We start from the raw sequence: 24,508 nt of genomic DNA, 5'->3' as shown, positions 1-24,508 counted from the left end.
CGTTCAAGGAGTTTAGAGGAAAAAGTTAGGAGGCAGACAGGTCGATAGTTATAAAGACAGGTAGGGTCAAGCTTGCTGTTTTTGAGTAATGGTATAACTGTTGCATGTTTGAAGGAAGAGGGAAAGGTACCAGAGTAGAGGGATGAGTTAAAAATGTGTGTGAGCATATGGATTATAGTAGGAGCAAGAGGTTTTAGGAGATGAAAGGGAATGGGGTCAAGAGGGCAGGTGGTAGAGGGAGAGGAGGAGATCAGCAGTGACACATCCTCCTCTGTGACAGCGGATAAAGAGTCAAGGAATGAAGGAGGAGAGTTAGGAAAAGTGTAGGATGGGATGAGGATACAGGGTGGATGGACTGATATATGTATTCCACCTTTTCCTGAAATTGTCAGCAAAGTCCTGAGGTGAAATGTTTGTGATGTTGGTTATTGTCTAGAAGAGTACAAAAAGTAACATGGAGCATAGCCAAAAAAAAAGAGAACTGGAGGCAGGATCAAAAAGTCAAAAATAATAAAAATTTATTAACACATAGTGCCCGTATGTAAATTGAAGCAACACTCAACTTAGAATCTTGCTTCAGTTTCGTTATGGGCACTATGTGTTAATACATTTTTATCTTTTTGATCCTGCCTCAACTTCTCTTTCTTTTTGGCTGTGCTCCATGTTCTTTTTGTTCTATTCTTGATATGGCTCGACGGAACGCACGCATGCAAAGATGAATGAATATTGAAAAGCAATGGAACCGTGAGTACAGTTTTCTAATGTTCTGGCTATCTGGCATTTGGGAGCTGCTTTGATTGTCAAATTAGATCTAGGTTGCTGGGTCTCCTGTGATCCCTAATGTTGTCCTAGCTATCTGTGGGGCTCCAATTGGTTTCTATCCCAGCATATTACAAATAGGATCCAGAATCAAAGTTTATATTGTGAATTTCATCCTGTTATATATCAAGGATATTATCTACATCTTTACCTTATAATGGCTGGATTAAGGATAGCCTGCAGCACTACATGGAAATGAAGTTCTCAAATATACACTGACTGGTTATTGTCAATCTTGTATCCTTCATTCAATACTAATGTAATTAGATGTAGCTGTATGCATACATACTCCATATCGTAGTCCCAGTTATGAGAAGAGTAGAGTACTTTCAGATGTATAAAACACTTGCTTTGCTAAAACAGAATGGATCTCTATAGTTCTCCCAAGAGACAATAAAAGGACTGCTTTGTTACCTATCTGCAATCGATAAATTGGACAAAAAAGAAAATTATTGGTATACCTGTTGGCTTAATTATTGCAGTTATTGCAGTTATCGTAGTTTTTTTGTCAATTTATTTACCAAATCTTGAATCAGCAGATAGAATTCCTGTTAACTCCAGGCCAGAGACGTCAAACATTCCCCAGGATGTAGCCAGTAATGCTACAGGAAGTAATTCCATGGAGCCTCTGACATGAGCATGTCTCCTTCTGATTGAGTGATGTCACAGGTTCAGGGTATAAAGCCTATTGATGGTCGGTACACAGACACGCTCCTGACAAAGCCTTGTGGGCGAAGCACCGCGTTGGGCACTTTCTACGACTGTATATCCAAATCGGCAGTCAGCAGCCAGCTGTGTTCCCGTGTCAGCTGTGTTCCCGTGTCAACAGTTAGCAGGTTTCCTGTATCAGCAGTCAGCCACATTCCCATGGAGCCATGGAGCCGTTCCTGCTGCAAGGGCTCTTGCCAATGGGACTTCCATGCCATACTGCGGGCTTGAGGTGTACACTGGCGACACACTTTATTCGAGCTCGGCTAGTCCCACGAATTCGGGTATACCCGCGTGTATTGAGGTTTGTGACTGTTTTCTGCCCGAGTGCATTGAGGTATTTTCCAGGCAGGGATTGAAGCATTTTGTTCCCGCTGGCTGCAATACTGCACAGTATATATATATATATACTGCATTACAATTCATGAATTTATGCCATCTGGTAGACACGCGAAGCATTGCAGCCTATTAAATCCTAATCATTATCATTTAACAGATCAGCCGCCCGTCAGCCAGACATGAACCCAGGCTGGGAAGGCAAACGCAACGGGGCTTGTCAGAGGTGAGGAGCGGCGCATTCCAGGTATCTGCCAGGTACATACTGGGTATTTGCTCGAATAAAGTGTGTCGGTGCAGTAACTGGGGACTCCCTCTCAAACACTCTGGACCCGTTATAAGCTGGTGGACTGCGGAGTATTTTCAGGGAGTCGCCGGTGCCTGCATTCATCTATTGAACCCCATGGCAGCACGTTACCCCGCCTTCTCCCAACGAGGTATTTGCAGGCTTGGAGGTATCTGCAGGCTTGGCTCATACAGAATTGGATACAAGGATACTCAGCCAAATCTACGTGACTGGTCTGTATGAATACGGGACTAAATATCTTTAGAGCTGACTCATGAATTATTATAGCAATATCATATGGACTATTCTTGCTTGTCATAGCCCATTTGGGCATTTTTTTAGATATTTCTATGATGTTACTAATGTTTGGGATCGTTATCCCTGTGATTGAGGATCTGATTTATAATACAATTATCTGTTATAGACAGCACTGTATTTGATTCCACCAGGGTATACTATGTACAGACCTTTATACATTTTTTCATGTAGGTTCATACACACTGTGACTAGAGGTTATTTATTCCTCCATTTTTACCGTCTAGGCAGATATTCAATTGTTTTGGGAGAGGTCATTATTCAACCCCTCCTAGATTTCAAGGGATTACTGTGATGTTAGAACGTCCTTAGAATCACCTGATGTTTTTCTTGATCACATGGCGTCTAAGTATTATCACATATCCTTTGGCATCTTACAGTTTTCAGCTTTCTGCTACCATTGCTGACTTTACTTCAGTGATTTGGAGATGGTTTAGATCAATGTTTTTTAAGTTATTTTATTATTGTCTTGTCTGTCTGACCATTGTTATATATTTAATACGTTTTGCTATATTTTTCACCGACCCTGACTGCCCCGTTATGCAGTTTCTGCAAGTTCTGCCTCTTAGGACTTGCTTTTTCTTATGTTGTATACTTTCGGATTTAGCCTAACCTTCTTCAGTTCGTACTGCAGGCACACTTCAGCACTGCAGCACTTTAAGGGCCTTATTCTATAAAGTGCGATATCGCTGATCTGACAAAAGTCAAAGAGGCTTTCCGTGCGGCAGTGCCGAATTGATGTTATCACACTTGATAAAATTAAGCTACTTACATTTTTATGTAGTAAGCTCACAGCACAAATATTGCAGGCCTCAGCAAAAAAAGCTAAATTAAAAACAACGTGTGTATTGATCCAAAAAACCTTGATTGGGCTACATGTGTAACATACTGTAACTAAAATAAATAGAAATCGTATGGTAACAAACAGAATAAAATAAAAAAAGTCTTAAATGTTCAATTTTCATGGTTTAGAAACAGCTCTACATGTATCTATTTTGTGAAAAGACAATAAAATTATACGGTTTAATAGTTAAAACTGTTCTCCTATATTCCTAGTTCTGAAACATGGGAGTAGACTGGTCACACGAGCATACTGATTATGAGGTAACAAGATTAAGCTTTGAGAAAAGGCGCAGGCTACATAATGTGAAAACAGTGGGAAAATGCTAAATGATATATTCGCACAATATAGGAAGTGTGTAAAATGCATATACAATAAAATGACTGTGCTACTTCTAATTTCCCACATGGATCAGAATTGAAGATGGGCAAACATTTTGTCACAGTTGGAATGCGCTGAAAAATTTGTATTCATTCACAAGTTGGACTATTCGCGAATTTGTCCGAGATTGAAAAAGTTGCAGATAACAATGCAATGCAATTGGACCAAGATCCCTAATGATTTGAACAGGGGTTTGTAGCCATTGGTCACTTCAGACTATATTGAATTATCTCACAAACTATTATGATATTATATTGATACAGCTAACAACATATTATTTGCACTGAATGTGAGTTATACTTTTTAACATTATGCATTTCTCTATCATTATGCGTCTGTTTGTGCTCCCATCGCTTATGGGGAGGTGCATCAATGTGAAGACAGTCCAGATAGAAGTTTGTTTTGATGTATTGCTGCGTTTTCAGTTTAATAGATGTAACTTGGGTCCTTCTGGTCCCTCGTAAACCCCTTTACCGCTGCGGCGTCCGGTGGGTGCCGGGTGCCTGAAATTGTCAGCAAAGTCCTGAGGTGAAATGTTTGTGATGTTGGTTATTGTCTAGAAGAGTACAAAAAGTAACATGGAGCATAGCCAAAAAAAAAGAGAACTGGAGGCAGGATCAAAAAGTCAAAAATAATAAAAATTTATTAACACATAGTGCCCGTATGTAAATTGAAGCAACACTCAACTTAGAATCTTGCTTCAGTTTCGTTATGGGCACTATGTGTTAATACATTTTTATCTTTTTGATCCTGCCTCAACTTCTCTTTCTTTTTGGCTGTGCTCCATGTTCTTTTTGTTCTATTCTTGATATGGCTCGACGGAACGCACGCATGCAAAGATGAATGAATATTGAAAAGCAATGGAACCGTGAGTACAGTTTTCTAATGTTCTGGCTATCTGGCATTTGGGAGCTGCTTTGATTGTCAAATTAGATCTAGGTTGCTGGGTCTCCTGTGATCCCTAATGTTGTCCTAGCTATCTGTGGGGCTCCAATTGGTTTCTATCCCAGCATATTACAAATAGGATCCAGAATCAAAGTTTATATTGTGAATTTCATCCTGTTATATATCAAGGATATTATCTACATCTTTACCTTATAATGGCTGGATTAAGGATAGCCTGCAGCACTACATGGAAATGAAGTTCTCAAATATACACTGACTGGTTATTGTCAATCTTGTATCCTTCATTCAATACTAATGTAATTAGATGTAGCTGTATGCATACATACTCCATATCGTAGTCCCAGTTATGAGAAGAGTAGAGTACTTTCAGATGTATAAAACACTTGCTTTGCTAAAACAGAATGGATCTCTATAGTTCTCCCAAGAGACAATAAAAGGACTGCTTTGTTACCTATCTGCAATCGATAAATTGGACAAAAAAGAAAATTATTGGTATACCTGTTGGCTTAATTATTGCAGTTATTGCAGTTATCGTAGTTTTTTTGTCAATTTATTTACCAAATCTTGAATCAGCAGATAGAATTCCTGTTAACTCCAGGCCAGAGACGTCAAACATTCCCCAGGATGTAGCCAGTAATGCTACAGGAAGTAATTCCATGGAGCCTCTGACATGAGCATGTCTCCTTCTGATTGAGTGATGTCACAGGTTCAGGGTATAAAGCCTATTGATGGTCGGTACACAGACACGCTCCTGACAAAGCCTTGTGGGCGAAGCACCGCGTTGGGCACTTTCTACGACTGTATATCCAAATCGGCAGTCAGCAGCCAGCTGTGTTCCCGTGTCAGCTGTGTTCCCGTGTCAACAGTTAGCAGGTTTCCTGTATCAGCAGTCAGCCACATTCCCATGGAGCCATGGAGCCGTTCCTGCTGCAAGGGCTCTTGCCAATGGGACTTCCATGCCATACTGCGGGCTTGAGGTGTACACTGGCGACACACTTTATTCGAGCTCGGCTAGTCCCACGAATTCGGGTATACCCGCGTGTATTGAGGTTTGTGACTGTTTTCTGCCCGAGTGCATTGAGGTATTTTCCAGGCAGGGATTGAAGCATTTTGTTCCCGCTGGCTGCAATACTGCACAGTATATATATATATATACTGCATTACAATTCATGAATTTATGCCATCTGGTAGACACGCGAAGCATTGCAGCCTATTAAATCCTAATCATTATCATTTAACAGATCAGCCGCCCGTCAGCCAGACATGAACCCAGGCTGGGAAGGCAAACGCAACGGGGCTTGTCAGAGGTGAGGAGCGGCGCATTCCAGGTATCTGCCAGGTACATACTGGGTATTTGCTCGAATAAAGTGTGTCGGTGCAGTAACTGGGGACTCCCTCTCAAACACTCTGGACCCGTTATAAGCTGGTGGACTGCGGAGTATTTTCAGGGAGTCGCCGGTGCCTGCATTCATCTATTGAACCCCATGGCAGCACGTTACCCCGCCTTCTCCCAACGAGGTATTTGCAGGCTTGGAGGTATCTGCAGGCTTGGCTCATACAGAATTGGATACAAGGATACTCAGCCAAATCTACGTGACTGGTCTGTATGAATACGGGACTAAATATCTTTAGAGCTGACTCATGAATTATTATAGCAATATCATATGGACTATTCTTGCTTGTCATAGCCCATTTGGGCATTTTTTTAGATATTTCTATGATGTTACTAATGTTTGGGATCGTTATCCCTGTGATTGAGGATCTGATTTATAATACAATTATCTGTTATAGACAGCACTGTATTTGATTCCACCAGGGTATACTATGTACAGACCTTTATACATTTTTTCATGTAGGTTCATACACACTGTGACTAGAGGTTATTTATTCCTCCATTTTTACCGTCTAGGCAGATATTCAATTGTTTTGGGAGAGGTCATTATTCAACCCCTCCTAGATTTCAAGGGATTACTGTGATGTTAGAACGTCCTTAGAATCACCTGATGTTTTTCTTGATCACATGGCGTCTAAGTATTATCACATATCCTTTGGCATCTTACAGTTTTCAGCTTTCTGCTACCATTGCTGACTTTACTTCAGTGATTTGGAGATGGTTTAGATCAATGTTTTTTAAGTTATTTTATTATTGTCTTGTCTGTCTGACCATTGTTATATATTTAATACGTTTTGCTATATTTTTCACCGACCCTGACTGCCCCGTTATGCAGTTTCTGCAAGTTCTGCCTCTTAGGACTTGCTTTTTCTTATGTTGTATACTTTCGGATTTAGCCTAACCTTCTTCAGTTCGTACTGCAGGCACACTTCAGCACTGCAGCACTTTAAGGGCCTTATTCTATAAAGTGCGATATCGCTGATCTGACAAAAGTCAAAGAGGCTTTCCGTGCGGCAGTGCCGAATTGATGTTATCACACTTGATAAAATTAAGCTACTTACATTTTTATGTAGTAAGCTCACAGCACAAATATTGCAGGCCTCAGCAAAAAAAGCTAAATTAAAAACAACGTGTGTATTGATCCAAAAAACCTTGATTGGGCTACATGTGTAACATACTGTAACTAAAATAAATAGAAATCGTATGGTAACAAACAGAATAAAATAAAAAAAGTCTTAAATGTTCAATTTTCATGGTTTAGAAACAGCTCTACATGTATCTATTTTGTGAAAAGACAATAAAATTATACGGTTTAATAGTTAAAACTGTTCTCCTATATTCCTAGTTCTGAAACATGGGAGTAGACTGGTCACACGAGCATACTGATTATGAGGTAACAAGATTAAGCTTTGAGAAAAGGCGCAGGCTACATAATGTGAAAACAGTGGGAAAATGCTAAATGATATATTCGCACAATATAGGAAGTGTGTAAAATGCATATACAATAAAATGACTGTGCTACTTCTAATTTCCCACATGGATCAGAATTGAAGATGGGCAAACATTTTGTCACAGTTGGAATGCGCTGAAAAATTTGTATTCATTCACAAGTTGGACTATTCGCGAATTTGTCCGAGATTGAAAAAGTTGCAGATAACAATGCAATGCAATTGGACCAAGATCCCTAATGATTTGAACAGGGGTTTGTAGCCATTGGTCACTTCAGACTATATTGAATTATCTCACAAACTATTATGATATTATATTGATACAGCTAACAACATATTATTTGCACTGAATGTGAGTTATACTTTTTAACATTATGCATTTCTCTATCATTATGCGTCTGTTTGTGCTCCCATCGCTTATGGGGAGGTGCATCAATGTGAAGACAGTCCAGATAGAAGTTTGTTTTGATGTATTGCTGCGTTTTCAGTTTAATAGATGTAACTTGGGTCCTTCTGGTCCCTCGTAAACCCCTTTACCGCTGCGGCGTCCGGTGGGTGCCGGGAGTGTTGTGGGGTCGCACGGGTGCCAGCGGTAGCAAGGGAGAGGCGATCGGATCACCGGTGGCTGCCGTTACAGGGCGCCGCCATGTGCGGCACGGCCGCGCATGCACATGCGCACAGGAGTGCAACAGCGATTGGCCATTATACAGACAGGTCTGCAGTGGAACTACAAGCCCTATGATGCACAGGGGCTGCAGGACATGTGAGCTACGACAACCAATAGGGCACCAGTAATCCCTGCAGCAGGGAATTTATACATTTCGCGCGCAGAGGAGCACGCCAGATGTAGCTGGGAAAGGACAAGGGTAGGGTGTGCGTGTGCAGGTGTCTGTGGCACCTGCACTAGGCTAGAGACCCCCTTAGGCCCCAGCTAGGCCCCGACTCCCCTCAGTGTGTGGCTGCTGCAGGGATAGGCCCAGAGATAGGGACACTGCCCCTGTAGCTTCAGTGCGAGGGACACAGGCAGGAGAGGCTGCATCCTTGCCTCAGGTAGTTTGGGACCAGACCACCCATCTGCTGTCAGAGACATTACGCATGGTGGCACCATCCACGCGGAACCCACCCAACGTAGAGGTGGAGGCTTCGTGGATACATCCCAGGATCCGTGGATCCCATCATTGCGATATCAGCGTGCCCGGGTGATGTTTTACATAAATGCTCATTACATAGATGAATAATATGAAAAAAATATATTTGTTGTTTACCTTTGTGCTCAATTTGAAAAATGCCGAAAGAACAATAGTTAAAACATTCTTCTTCTATCTTTGAAGTTGGCGTGACTTCATGCTCTGAAACACTGTAGCCTAGTAACATAAATAATTCTGGTTTGTTTAGACACATTTCCTGTCATCTTTCTACTGCACAGTCCATGTTATTTTTCTACATTTGCTGCAGAAATAGTGTCAACTATTTATGTAGAAAATGTTACAATGCCAACATACTGTATATCTGGGGCATTTTTAAATACATAAATCCCAATGTTTATTGTTATAGTTTGGAAATTAGTTTATTTTGTGTTTTTTACATTTGAATTATTAAAATATCCTCTCCTTTTCTTTTGTTTGGCCTGCGGATATGGGTATCAATCTTCTGTGTACTAAATTACACAAATACCTAGACCGAAGTGAGGGGCTAACCAGGATCTCAAATAAATGTTAAGCCTGTTTGGATACCTCAGATCCATGTAGTGTGGGTAAAAAGTGCCAGCTCTTGAGCCCAACCGTTGCATATGCATACTATGTAAATGTGCGACAATAAAGATTTTTTTATGTTTTTGCCTTCCAGGGATGCCAGCAAGCAGGGATTGCTAGGGTATGAGTTTCAAGGGGGTTTTGGTGGAGAAAGTGTTGTCAGAATGTGTCTAGGTAGTCGGGGTACAGAGTTGCTGGATACCTCAAAAATGTACCCGAGAATCATGTCTTATTCCTTGATACATATAGGCACATTGTCCCGGCAATATCTCCCCTTGAAAACGCTTGCGATACTCACCATTAGGGTTCCCTGATTCAGCACAGCCCAGAAAGGGAAACGGGGCAAAGGGATGTAAAGTGTCCCTGTAACTATAAGGGGTCCCTAGGTTAAGGGGGATACGCAGTGACTGCCCAGGTAGCCCAGAACCTGTATTGAGATTCATGGGCACTCCAACATTAATTATGAGGTTGTGATGGGACTCTTAGAATCCAGTCCATGTCTATTTGATAGTGTGTGGGGAACATTGTCTAATTGAAAATAAAGTGCAGCTTTCTATTCTATTCCCCATACCCAGAGACTTAGGACATGAAAAAATATTTGATTAACATTTGGTTTAATATCGTATATACTGTTGTGAATGGTAAATGAGCTGGGACTTTCTGCAGACGCACTTACCAGAACTCCCTCCTCCTGTCTCTGTACGTTCTCCCTACCTACCAATTAGATTGTAAGCTCCTCGGGGCAGGGACTCCTCTTCCTTAATGTTATGTTTGTCTAAAGCACTTATTCCCATGATCTGTTATTTATATTATCTGTTATTTATTCGATTACCACATGTATTACTACTGTGAAGCGCTATGTACATTTATGGCGCTCTATAAATAAAGACATACAATACAATACAATACAACCAATGTTCAGACAGGCTAATAGGGCTACAAACTTGGTGCCAGTGAGTCTGCTGAAACATCATAGGATGCCTGAGGTGTGAAGACCATTAGGGTAGGAGGGAAGGGCTCAAGTATCATCGTCCTGGGATGAATGGAAGTCATCCAGACTACCATTTGCCCCACCAGACTTGGAGGAGCCTGACCCATCGGGTGGCATCTGAATAGCAAGGAACTAAGGTGGCAAACTTGTGCATGTTCCTTGGCAGACTCAGATTCTCCACTTACCCAGATTCCCAGACCGGTATCATTCTGATTGGCTAGTAAGAAAGTTCCCACGCTGGGATTAGCTGTAGTATTTTGTGAATGAACTCCAAAATACTATAAGAAACCCCTCAGCCAATCAGTCGAGAGATTCTCAGCACCAGAACTGCGGCGGGATTTTTGAATGTGCTTAAAAGTGCTCTTGCGCGAATAGCAAGGCACCAGCTTCAGAAAAATCTACCCGGAAAATATTCTAAGTCCAGCTTTTGCCGGCCAAGTTCTCATAAACGAAGGGAGCGGTTGGGATTTCAACCCGATTTTAGTTCCGGTCAAGGAAAAACTCTGTTTTAGAGTGCACAGCAGCTAGGACAGTCTATTTTGTACCCCAGTTCCAAGTAAGTGTGTCTTTTCTTATGTAGTTTGTGTATCATTGTGTGTATGCCTTTTCGTGCGAATAAATCACAATTTATTTCACTTTACCTGTTTTGCTCAATGAATGATCCTGATAAAAAGGTGTAAATGCCTGGTCTCCCATGACACGAAGCAGCACAAATGGAAACCAAATCAATTTGCAACCACAATATACCCAACAGAGCCACTTTGTGGCTCTTATGATAGTAATATCATGTACTGTAGTGCCGACGAGTATTCTAAAACAAATCTGGGGCAATCGCCAACAAGACCCAGGTACATCCTGGGTACATCCTGGGTACATGCTGCAACATTTCAGTGACATTTCTGCAGACAGACTAATGGCCCATCGGATTAAAAGCGGGGGTCCCTGGCAGTCCCATTCAAACTGAATGGGACTGCCAGGGACCCCTGCTGTGTTAATCTGATGGGCTATTAGTCTCTGCAGAAATGTCACTGAAATGTTGCAGCATGAACCCAGCATGTACCCAGGATGTACCCAGCATGTACCTGGATCTTGTTGGTGATAGCCCCAGATTTTACAAAGGCAAGTTTATAACAAGTTTTACAATATGTAAAGTATATGTATAGTACTAGTATATAATGTACTGTATAACCCTTTTCATTCATTGTAACTATGTATTTGTAACATGTATTTGTCATCTTAACTCTGTGCCCAGGAGATACTTGAAAACGAGAGGTAACTCTCAATGTATTACTTCCTGGTAAAACATCTTAGAAATAAATACTTGTCCTGTTATATTTCTTCACTGTTTACCATAAATAGTTGCCAATTTTTAATGGCTTGATAAATTGCAGTCAAGTAATGATGTTTGAAACTATGGATGCTGAAATGTTTTGATACACTTTCTCTATCATTTCTGTCCATCACTCATTACTGCAAATAGGAGGTTGTTCTGCAGACCAATCAACATGCATTAGTTCGTGCTAAAGACACCAGAAGTTCAAGTCGGCTAGAAATAAGGGAAAACAACAATTGATACAATTAAAGAATAGGGGCAAAAATAGAAATAGAAAAAAATAATACTAATTGGTGCATGCCCTTAATGCAGTGTGGCCTTAAGAGAAAAAGCAACTTGTGTCTTAATTGTATTGAATTGCAAATGGCATGATAACGTGTTAATGTGCTTCTGCTTGTGCAAGTATTATCGTGCGATAATAGGTGCAATAACGTGTATTATATATATAATGTGTGTGTATGTATGCAGTACAAATTTTTATGTGCATAAGCTTTCCATACTGCAGAGGTCTCTATAACAGATATGATCTCTAAACTGGAGATGGGAGACTTTCATACATACTGCATGAGGTTTATTACAGCAGGACTCTTTATCTGTTTATGAGGTGTTTAGAAGATTGGCGTACTGTAGCCGGGGTATTTCAACAGAACTACAATCTACACCGAACATCATTGAACCATAGAAGTATAAGGATCATTCACCTGCAATTGAAGCGATGTAGTCAATCTTATCCGATGTAAGAAATGCCTTAATATGAAGTATGTTCGGGGAACCAAACAAGCGTCACAAAAAGATGAACCGCCACAGATTCAGCATATCTGACCCTGACCCAGAACACCAGTTCGTACGCACTTTTCACCTCACGGACATTCTTCTTCTGATTTAACTGTATTAGTTTTAAGGGTAACTCCAGCAACACTTTGAACAGAAGGCCATAGGAACTGAAAGTGCAGGAAAAATGGCTTGAATTAGGACTGTAGATTAATGACGCACTATGGAAACCTCAAACGCCTACAGCACATGTTAGGGAGAGTGGGAGCTGTCACCAGCCCTATTCACAACTCTGTCTGTTCACACGTCACACTTATTACTGAGGACAATACCCCTGCCTCAGAATATTTATCCTGAATATGCCAGAGTACAATACCCCAGCTATAGTATGCTAATCTTCTAGACACCTGAATTACCTCTACTTAAGTGAGTCTGGTAAAGAGACTTCAAAAGTTTATGCACAATGAACCTTGTAAGATTTATATTTTGGTCCATTAAAAAGTATCATAACCTACAAAGTATATTACTCTTTCTGAGACTAATTTGTCTACTGTCTACTTGTCATTAATCTTTAAAAACAAATTGACACAACCTATGACGATAACATAGAGGGTGCTTTTCTATAATTGGTATAAAAGTTTTCTTTTTGAGTAAATGAACAGATTGTAATTAAACTATCATTATCACTTATATAAATATTAAATGTATCTTCTGAATAACCATCAATATGCACAAGCTAATTTTAAATTTACTAATTATTATTTTCTAATCTTATTATCATTAATTTTATCAAAATATTATTAGTTAGATGAATATTTATGCAGCATAATTATTTACATAAGATGTGCTAGGTTGATTATAGTTCTAGTTTACAGTTTGTTTTCAAATATATAACATTAGTTTGACTGCAATTTGGTGCTTCTTATGTGTATTATTTACTTTTTGGGAACTAAGACATCAATTGACAATGAACAAATATCATGTAATAATAGTCATATTAGACTGTTGTGAAGATTGTGCTGCTATAATGTCCAGATAAAAGATGTTCTATTTTATATAGTTCTGTACTTATTGCTACAGTACACTCTTACTTGGTGGGAGGGAATATTAAAAACAATATATATTATATACAGCTCAGCCCCCTTATAACGCTGTGCTTGGGATCCAAAGAATCACATCGCGTTATAAGCAGACCACATTAGAAATAATGTACAATTGTATGCATTGTACAATAAAGTATTTAAGATACCAATAATCGTGTTGTAAAGTATTCATAAATACAAAAATTGGGAACCACGCTTGTATCGTGTTATAAGCGGATTTGCGATGTAACAGATCGTGTTATAACGGGGTTGAGCTGTATATTTATTATGAAGTCAGTATAGTGATTGCAGAAGAGAAGATCCAGACAGTTCTGGGTGACAGTGAGCGGAATGGGACATTTTGCAGGTCACCGCTATACAATTCACCGCCCTTTGGCAACCTGGAGCTCTTAGTCCTGTGATCGCCCAATGCTCCTAGTCCCGTGATCGTCCGGCGCTCCCACTACCGTGATCGTACAACGCTCCTAGATCGCCCGGTGCGCTTTGTCCCATGATTGCAGTGAGTCTTTATTTAAATGCAAATCATGCTCAAAAATACCTGCACCAGGCTTTGTATAGGCAGTAATCTTAGTTGCCACATGTTTGGTTGTTTGTCTGTGACGAGATGAGGGATTTATGTAGCAAGTGGTAGGAGGTAGAGTGGGCTAACATTTGCATATCGGTGCAGATATGTGTGTTAAGAAATTTTACTTTTCTTGATGATTTTCTGCGTTAGTTTCTTTAAAGGTGGCATGTCCTTTTTTAGTGTAGTATAGCAGCACAGCATGCCCCAAATTCATCAACAGTAAATATACACTTATTAAATGTGTCACGCTTTGGACAGAATAGAAGGCTTTTTTTTCACATCCAAATGCATCTTTCTTCATACATAGGCCCCCAATTGCCAGGTGTAGTGGTGGTAAGTCGGAAGTAGAGGAGGTGCAATTACAGTACTGTATGTGCAGGAGTTACAGACATTGGCTGTTGCAGGAGAATTAAGGTGTAAGTACAGTAGATAAAACAAGGAGAAGCCTCAAAAGGAAGCATTGGAGGCATATCAACATATACTGTAGGACAATACAAACAGATAAAGATCTAGTATGAAGGAATGATAGCAGTGGCAAGAAGAGATCCGGGATATGAGTTAATTACAGATCACAAGATATTGGGACATTTTGAAAGAGAGCAGAGTGGTTTACAGATGGGAAGAATGGGAAGAATAAGGACAGTTGAATGACTTTGTGGTTCATTAGCAGGAAGGTTATTGGCTACTTTACCAAGGATAGTTTCAGTACAGTGAGCAAGATGGTGTACATCTAAAAATGAAAAAGAAGAGTTTACAATGCATTAGTTATACGGGTATTTTCAAAGAAATATATAACAGTGTTTTGGTGTCAGATAAGTGCCAGGAAGGTGTTACTTCAAGTCTGTAATCACAAAGGGAAAAAAAAATTATATGCTACAGTCCATAAATTATTTTAGTATTTTTTTCCCCATTAAAGTCAAAGCATAATTTTTCCAAATACAGAATTCAGAATACAATTGTGAACAATGCATATGTTATGCAGAACAGTAAGGTGCACAGTCACAATGTTTCTGGGCTCAGTTTGCCTCTTTCTCATGCCTGTGTTTTTGCAGTCATTTCAATTGAGCAATTTATATGATGATTAAATATGATCAATAATGACATAATTATTGAATATCTGAAAAACCAAGACAAGTCATTTAATTTATACGTTATGTTTGGTGATGTGCTCAATAATAGCACTATAAAGAATAAAGCAGTGCTATTATATACTTATTATAAATTATAGTACTTGCTAAGGGATAATTCGTTTGAAAAAAGAGAACAGGAAGAAAATCTAGGAGCCATAATTTAGTGAACACTGAGTGAGGTGACAACAGGATATATCTACAGAATGGCCAACATTCATACAAGATTATATCCTTCAGGTTTGTCAAGTAGAATGGAACTTTTTGCTAAATTATAAATATATTATTTGGAGGAAAGTGTGCAATTATTGTAACCAACGTTAAGGAGAAGATACAATTAATAAAGACTACACCAATGGAAACATCTCTAAAGTCTAGTTAAAGCCACAATCCTGTACATTTAATATGTAGATTTATTTTTTTACAGATTTTGAACCAAGGGGTCCTCTGAACCTGAACCACATCTTTTTATTTTAGTCCCTGGGACCCACCGGTTACTTACTGGTTTAGTTACTCTTATTCTTCCTGGACACTTAAATATGGCTGCTGTCATGGGACACCAGACAATTACAGAGGGATCGCAAGCACCAGACAGAACTACAGTAGGAGTTAAAAACTGACTCAAAAACAGAGTCAAGAGGAGCAACACAAGGCACAGATACAGGCTTAACTTCCCAAAACAGAGGAATACAGAGGGAATCCCAGCTCAATATGTGCTGGTTGCTGACGTAAATAGCTTATCCAGAACGTCTTCTTGTATTCGTCCATCACAGAGAATCCCTGTACCTTCGGATGATAGCCACTTGGTCCTTGGTTAAAATTTCCCTCAAGTCTCTGACACCAGGACTAGCTCTAAACCATGGAATAACTGTGGAGCTCTGATTGGCGCCGGCTTACATACTTTCCATCTATCTGAAACTATGGAAAACCGGGTGCTGCCCAATCAGCGAAGAGATTGTCTTCACTGAGCCAATCAGAGGTTCAGGGCTCATTCGAGACAGGACTGTGGGCGGGTACAGTGCTTTAGTACAGCCCACAGGGGCGGTCTTAAGAAAAGTGGGAAATTCAAACAGACCAATGGGAATCGAGCCGCCTGGGCTAGGACCAAGGCTTTGGTTTCCAGTTTAGCATGAAACCTCCTGCAGATCACTGTCAGGGAGGAATAATTGCTCCACTCTTGGAGTACGTGTTCCCTCGACATGTGTCCGCACCCTCTCCCACTTTCCCCAGTGTTCCCAAGCGCTTCACCTAGCAGATAACAGCCCCCAGGTTTTATTGTGTGCTGGCCAGGATGAGTGAATTACTAGCACATCATACAATGAACTAGAAAAAATAGTAGCACTTGACTGGAGATCTACAGAGGGTGACAGAACATTTATCTACAGATCCAACAGTATTGAATACTAATATTTCATCATGTCCCTTCAACTTCGGGATTAATGTGCTTTATCTGATATGAATGATCTTCTAGAAGAACAGGATATAGCAATTAATACATTCACTCAACACTTCTTCAGCCATCAGGATTCGGGCTTGAGACGGAAACCGATCTTCTGTCCTAACTCCAATTAAGGACCATTTATCACCACTTTTGAGAGATTAGTGAAACAGGACTTGAGAATTTTGGCCAGTGGCTTTTCCTATTCACAAAGAGTTTCTAACAATCTTACTTTTTCAGAAATTCAACATCTTGATAAATTAAAGAATAACAGTGCTATTGTTATACAAAATGCAGATAAAGGGGGTGCCCTTGTCATACAGTCGACCACGCAATATCAGCGAGATGCACTCAGACAACTTAATGACACAAATTTCTATTTACATCTAACAGGCGACCCCGTGTCTAAATATTTGGGGGAACTACATGAGATTATTGATTTGGGGAAAATTTTGTGCGTGTTGAACATGAATGAATGTGAATTCTTGAGCTGTCCACGTCCCGTGATTCTGATATTCCACCATCTCCCAAAGATCCATAAGTCATGCTCGATCCTCTGGACTGCCTATAGTAGCGAGTATTGGATCTTTGGGAGATGGTTTATCGCGGTATGTGGACAGCTTTCTTCAACCATTGGTCTTCGATTTGCCCTCATATAATAGGGATACTTCAGATCTTATTGTCGCTTTGCAGGATATACATTGGCATAGGCAATACAGATTGGTCAACTTAGATGTGACTTTTCTGTATTCCATTATAGAACACAGACATGGGCTCTTAGCTGTTCGGCACTGTTTAGAATGATCTGATCTTCCTATTTCACAATGGTCCTTATTATTGGAATCCATCACTTTTTTACTTACTCATAATTATTTCTTATTTGATGCACAATTTTATTTACAAAAGAAAGGCACAGCAATGTGTACTTCGTTTGCACCTTCTTATGCCAATTTGTTTATAGGAATTGCAACACATTTATCACGACACTAATTGATTCCGTGAACACGATTTTTTTCTATAAAAGATACATTGATGATCTAATTATGGTGTGGGATTGGGGTGATAATTCACTATTCACCTTCATTCAAAACTTGAACACTAATGATTTAAATTTACGTTTCACTTATGAGCACAACTTACACAATGTCAATTATTTAAATGTGACACTGTACATCTAAATACTAAGACTTTTCAGACAGATATTTTTAGGAAAATTCATTCTAAGAATTCCCTACTTTGTGCTCAGAGTTTCCATCCTAAATCTCTGATCAAAAGCATCCCAAGGCACAATTTGTTAGACTTAAAAGGTTATGTTCAGATAATGGAGGCGTGTCTTGTACAATCACAACTAATCCAGTGGTGGGATTCTGCCGGTTTGCACCGGTTTGTGAGAACCGGAGCCTAAAATTTTCTCAGTTCTTAGAACCGGTTGCCTTCCCCCTTCCCCCCTCTGTGTCCTGCTGCTGCTGATGCTTAGACCTCCTGCGGAGAAGCACTCAGCCTCCGCTCTGCCTGTACACCTTCACAGCGCCACTGAGGTGGGGGGGAAGGGGGAGAGGGGGTAAGAGTATGCCTAGTTAAACAAGCTGGCATCACTCCAATAAGAAGTTGAAGGAGAGAACTTGCCTGCTGCTGCTGGCTGCTCCAAAACTGTCTCACTACTAAGCGTTGCAGGCAGCCGCTCAGTTAAACTGGCACACAACCCCCCCTCTCCCCGTCTCCCCCCCTGGAACACTGTTTTAGCTGAGAGAGAAAAACATAAAATGTATCAAATTTGTACTTGCACTGCTTGCAAGTTGCACTTTGGAAAATGCATTGCACTGGGTCCCACTGGTCTCTCTGCTCCCCTACCGTGGTCTCTCTGCTCCACTACCCTGGTCTCTCTGCTCCACTACCCTGGTCTCTCTGCTCCCCCCCCTGATTTCTCTGCTCTCCCCCTTGATTTCTCTGCTCTTCCCGTCTCTCTGGTCTCCCCCCTGTCTCTCGGCTCCCCCTGTCTCTCTGCTCCCCCGTCTCTCTGCTCTCCCCTTATTTCTCTGTTCCCCCCATCCCCTGGTTTCTTTGCTCTCCCCTGGTTTCTCTGCTCCCCCCCTCCCCTGGTTTCTCTCCTCCACCCCCTCCCCTGGTTTCTCTGCTCCCCCCCTCCCCTGGTTTCTCTGCTTCCCCCTCATGATTTCTTTGCTCTCCCCCCTGATTTCTCTGCTCTCCCCCATGTCTCTCTGCTCTCCCCCATGTCTCTCTGCTCTCCCCCTGTCTCTCTGCTCTCCCCCTGTCTCTCTGCTCTCCCCCTGTCTCTCTGCTCTCCCCCATCTCTCTGCTCTCCCCCTGTCTCTCTGCTCTCCCCCATCTCTCTGCTCTCCCCCTATCTCTCTGCTCTCCCCCCTGTCTCTCTGCTCTCCCCCCTGTCTCTCTGCTCTCCCCCCTGGTTTCTCTGCTCACCCCCCCTACCCTGGTTTCTCTGCTCTCCCCCCCCCACCCTGGTTTCTCTGCTCTCCCCCCCCCAACCCTGGTTTCTCTGCTCCCCCCTGTATCTCTTTTCCCCCCTGCCACGTCTCTCTTTCCCCCCCCCACTGTCTCTCTTTCCCCCTCCACACCGTCTCTCTTATCCCCCCGCCTCTCTTTCCCCCCCCCTCTCTTTCCCCCCCATCTCTCTTTCCCCCGTCTCTCTTCCCCCACCAATCTCTCTCCCCCCCCGTCTCTCTTCTCTTCCCCCGCCTCCCCCCGGTTAGAGAGAACCTGTTGCTAAAAAAATTGAATCCCACCACTGCTAATGACTGATCGGTTTATTGCAAGAGGCTATAAAAGCTAAAGATGTTCAGGAAGCTTTTAGTTATGCTTATCCCCTGGACAGAAATGATCTCATTAATCAGAAACTGAGACTTTCTAAACATAGGACTTGATCTCATCAATATGCCAACAGTGATCAGAACTGTCCTATGTTTATAACTATATATAACAGACAGGCACATCCCATTCGCGCCATTATTCAAAAAACACTGGAACACCTTATCATTAGACAAGGCTATTGCCTCAGTTATACTGGGTGGACCAAAGCTTGTTTAAAAAAAAAGCTAAGACATTAGCATCTCATCTGTCACCTAGCTTGTTTGATTCAAGACCTTTTCATTCTAAGATACAAGGTATTCCAAAAGGCTTATTTGCCTGTGTCAGGTGTTCCATGTGCCAATATGCCAATTCTATTGTTCCATGTCCCAATATGCCAATTCTATTGTTCCATGTCCCAATATGCCAATTCTATTGTTCCATGTCCCAATATGCCAATTCTATTGTTCCATGTGCCAATATGCCAATTCTATTACATCTATGGTGCGTACTAAGTCTTCTTATCGCATTAATAACTTCCTAAACTGTCACACCAGTTTCGTAATTTATGTTCTGGAATGTGGCTGTCATAAAAAATATATTGGCCGTACTATAAGACCGTTAAGGTCCAGAATAATTTAACTTGTATGACTTATTAAAAAGAGAGATATATCACATCTGGGTGCACGCCACTTCTTAACCTGTTCCCATGGCGGAATAGCCAATTTTTCCTTCTCAGGGATAGAACATATTCCCCATCACCCTCAAGAGGGTTATAGACTAGACAAATTGAATAAGACAGAGATGTTTTGGAGATACTGTTTGAATACTCTGTATCCATCAGGAATGAATATGGACTGGGAACTTAAATATTTCTTAACAGATTGATAGTTCCAGTTCAGACTATTCAGAGTTGATCCAGTCCTTTACATATTGATTTCTATATTCCATATATGTATTAGGTATTTTCAATCTATATACAATGACTATTAGATATATACATTTAATTAAAAATGTATTTAACATTTATTTATAGTTTTATATTATTCATATTGTTTGATTTATTAGGTTCGATATCATATAATTTCATGTACAGTACATATCCATTTTTACTTAATTATAATATTAATTAATTATTTGGTTTATTATTATAGTTTTTATACATTACTATTATTGTTTAGTTTTATATCTGTATACTGTACATTTAGATATAGTTACACTTGTTGCTTATTCAAGTACTCATTGTTACACTTACTGGTTACTTTTGAGTTTTTTTGTCCACTTAACATGTCTATTTGGTTGTGGATGATTGCATTATAAAAAGCCTGTTTTTAATTTTTAATTTTATCTGTTATGTTTGTGATGTGCACTTGTTCTTTATATGGTTCTTTGGTCTCTATGTGATCTTATAATATAGGAGACTCCCCAATTTTTGTCCTGGAGTGTTTGAAAGCTCAGGTTAAATTGAGTATTCTACAGGTGTGTATAACTTAACACACCTCTAATTATTCATCCTATCAGAAATCAGGAGTACCTATTTATAGATCACCTGGAGACTTAACCAGTACTCTTTGACAAAGTTCCACACCAGGAACGAAACGCATCAGAGTTAGTTTGTCATGTGTACTTACACTTTTGTACATTAAACCCTCTGTTTTTTTATTGATTGCACTTGGTTTTTCTAATTACTATTCTCCATAGTCCTTGATCACTCAGTTCTTCTCATTACCTCTGCCTCTACTTTATTCCCGAATGTACATACTCAAATTCCTGCACAACATTTCGGGAACTACTCCTTCAGATGAGCACCTTTTTCACATTGAAATTAATTCCTTTTGTACAGTTCATGCCTTTAGTTTGATAGCACATTTTATAAAATTAATATATTTTAATAAATTATTTATTGCTGCAAAATAAGTAGTCATAAGAAATCTCTACTTCGGTTTCTTGCGCTATTTTTGCACCAGTTTACGGCTGATAAATTCCGGGCAAACGTTAGGATAAAGCTGGCCGCAGCAGTACATTCAAGATATATTTATCTTATATAAAATGCAGACTGTGCAGCAAAGAAGAATACAGAAGCTTCCATCAGACTGCAATTCTGTAGCGCAAAAAGGTATTGTAAGAGGAGCTGTACACAATCACACACTGTATTTGTATATATTGTAGCAAAAACATCCATACAGTTTCACTTCTCTCATCCCCAATGGCAGATTTCTGATAAGGCCCGTCAGTCCCGGGCCTAGGATGGCAAAATGTACATTTGCCGCGCTCTGGGGCCTATCGGGCCTGATGGGAAGGCAATTGACTGTGGTGGCCGCCTCTTTGCTGCTGCTCTCCTTCTCCTTCCGAATCGTAGTGTCAAATGATGCCGCGGACGTCACCAACAACGTGATGTCACACGACGTCTCGCAGCCATTGCAACGCGGGTCGCTGCGTCAAATGACGTCATGACATTACGTTACCATGGCAATAGAGACGATCTATAGAGACTAACACAAACAAAGCATGTGGGATGAGAAGAAGCATATTAATGTAGCACATAATCCATCAAATCTCTAGGTAGCACCCTAGCCCTTCCTGAATGTCTTTATATTTCTTTGGTTATGACAGGTATTGGCTGTGGTTCTATATGATGTACAGATGTTTCTCCCCAAACAGGCAACGTGGGGGTGATTTCTTGTACCATGGTGGGGCCATTTACATTCACATCCTACTCGCATGTAATTTTCACCCACTTCATATCTTACTGTGCAATCAGATCTTCTGTAGTAGGCATTGAATAACAATCTGGCATCATTGCTATGTTTACTGAGCACAAGTCAATACATAGCCATATTCCCCCATCCTTCATTTTTCTGTAATGACTACATTCAATAACCATGAAGAAGAAAAATTGGTTTTGATTATATCATCCCGCAAAAGTTTCTGCAGCTCTGCTGCCACAGTTTTGCAAGCAGTCAGTGGAAGCTAATGCAGGGATTGAATCACAGACGAGACCTTTGGATTCAGATGTGGATTACGGGCAAATTTAAATTTTCAGCCAGTTCTATTAAATGCCTTTTTGGGTACTTTTCTATCCAGGTGCTTAGGTCCACTAAATAGATTTATGCATGCCCCTGGTCAAATTACTTTAACTCCAACATCATAGTGTGAGTCAAGCCCTAAGCGGTTTACACTTCTCTGTAATTTTCCTAAATGCTTCTTTTATTACCTAGAAAACAATAGTTCCCAGGAACTATTGTTTTCTAGATTGTTGGCTGGGAGGAATTAGGGTCCTTCCTGTTCCACATTGCACCAAATATTCCACATACTTACTTGTGTGCTGTCAATTATTTTGTTTGCTTCTCTTATTACGTTACATGTAAGGTTACACTATGCAACACAACAATCAATGTGCTACTATAGCTGGTTAGATCACTTGATGCTTCAGTTGCTGCTACTGTGTCCAAGATATCTGGAATCTTAACGTTATCTAAAATGCAGTTGCATAGTTTGAAGCTTACATTTTCCTTCCCCACTGCATTAATCAGAGTGTGGTTGGGATCAATGCCAGCATGCTCTTCTACATGTTTGAACGGGCATGGATGGCCCTGATAAAGCCTGTTAAAATGATTCAATTTATAACTGCAGTTACACTGTTTCCTTCGAGCTGTAGACATTTTCCTGCCATCAGTGTGGTGGCTTCCCACACAATAAAAGCACTGTGAATTTGGTGTTGATTTTTCCAACCTCCGTACTTAGATGCCAAACTTTGTTCCTTCACCAGAAGTTACTAGACAAGCCAATGTCTATGCCTCCAGCATCTCTGTCAACATGTGGCAGCCCAAATCCATTGCTTTCTGCTATGTCAATGTCTAACTCCATAAACAATCTCTCGCACCATCTAGGACTGTTTGCTTTATCGATATGTTGTTCACGTATCATTTCATTCTGTAAAGAACTGAACTTGCAAGTGACCACTAACTGTCTTATAGCAGCAACATAATGGTGAATGACTCCCTCTCTCTCAGGTTGTTAAAGCATTGGAGTGGGCTTACAGTAAGTGTTGTAGAAATGGTTCTGGTGGATATATAAGGTGTTCTGATGTCCTTGTTGCCATTGCTGTCTTGTGATAGATACGACATACAGTAGTACTAGCAGTTCAACATCTTCCTTAATTCACTGAACAGCACACACCTCTTGGATTCTAACAATGAATCCATCTTAAAGGAGGAAGGAGAGGGCAATGCTAACTTAAACATTCTAACAAAGAAGAAATGCAACACTGTACATTACCAGGAACATAAGCAGACATATTTTGAGCCTAAGAGGCTTTTTGTTAGACAGGCCATAGATAACAATGAACTACTGAATGAACTATATTTTACAATTTAATTTAGGATCATGTAGTTATAGTTATCAAAAAGATATTGCTTCTCCACAATCGTGTCCGTGTTTGCAGTAATTTGAAACCGACGCAACATTTTTCCATCAACTATACATTAAAATATAAAATCATTTGTTACCTATACAATACTTGTCAGGTTACTATGAGGCATCCTTATTAAGAACCACTCTAAATAATGTAAAGTTATACACGTAAGAACAATTGGTGCTAGTGCCTCAGGCAGCAATCTGATATCAGAAATTAAGTGATGAACAGTCTTTGACTGTTACTTGTAAAGAAAACATCTAATTAAGTGTAAATATATATATATTTTAATATATATATATATTTTAATATATATATATATTTTAATATATATATATATATATATATATATACAAGAGAACAGAGAGCGCATGTCCCGTAGTGTAAAAAAGTACATTTAATGTAAAAAAGAGGACAAGGGGATTAAGGACACTCACAAAAGTATTAGAAAATCAAGCAGTTTGTGATAATATCACCACCAACAGGGTATCATCATCCTGGATCACACCAACAGATCGAAATCCTATCCAGTTCACTTTCAATAGCTCCTGATGGACAAAAAGCCGTGTCTCTCTTGCAGTGCGATTTCCAAGTGTATCAGCCTCAAATCAGCTCCATGCTCTCTTCGGTCGTAAAGTGCGCACTTGCGTGATGACATAATGTCGTAATGACGTACCCTGATGCGTTTCGTCACACTACGGTGACTTTTTCAAATGGAATGGTAACATAGTGGAGGACTCGTTCTATATATACACACCC

At 40.3% G+C, this 24,508-nt stretch overlaps 1 protein-coding gene and 1 long non-coding RNA gene across 6 annotated transcripts in view; both read right to left on the bottom strand.

The window, feature by feature from the left end:
• ADCY8 (adenylate cyclase 8) overlaps nt 1-24,508 on the bottom strand; it is a 464,483-nt gene that overhangs the window by 336,942 nt on the left and 103,033 nt on the right. The window lies entirely within an intron of this gene.
• LOC142476890 (uncharacterized) lies at nt 11,281-14,987 on the bottom strand. The gene is made up of 3 exons (XR_012792052.1): nt 14,639-14,987; nt 12,210-12,449; nt 11,281-11,721 (listed from the first exon to the last, which is right to left on the bottom strand). It is a non-coding gene; the product is annotated as an uncharacterized LOC142476890 (long non-coding RNA).

The sequence above is a fragment of the Ascaphus truei genome, chromosome 2, assembly GCF_040206685.1.
Source record: "Ascaphus truei isolate aAscTru1 chromosome 2, aAscTru1.hap1, whole genome shotgun sequence".
Taxonomy (NCBI): Eukaryota; Metazoa; Chordata; class Amphibia; order Anura; family Ascaphidae; genus Ascaphus; species Ascaphus truei.
The sequence above is the reverse complement of the archived record's forward strand: the minus strand, read 5'-3'. Positions and strand labels throughout refer to the sequence as shown.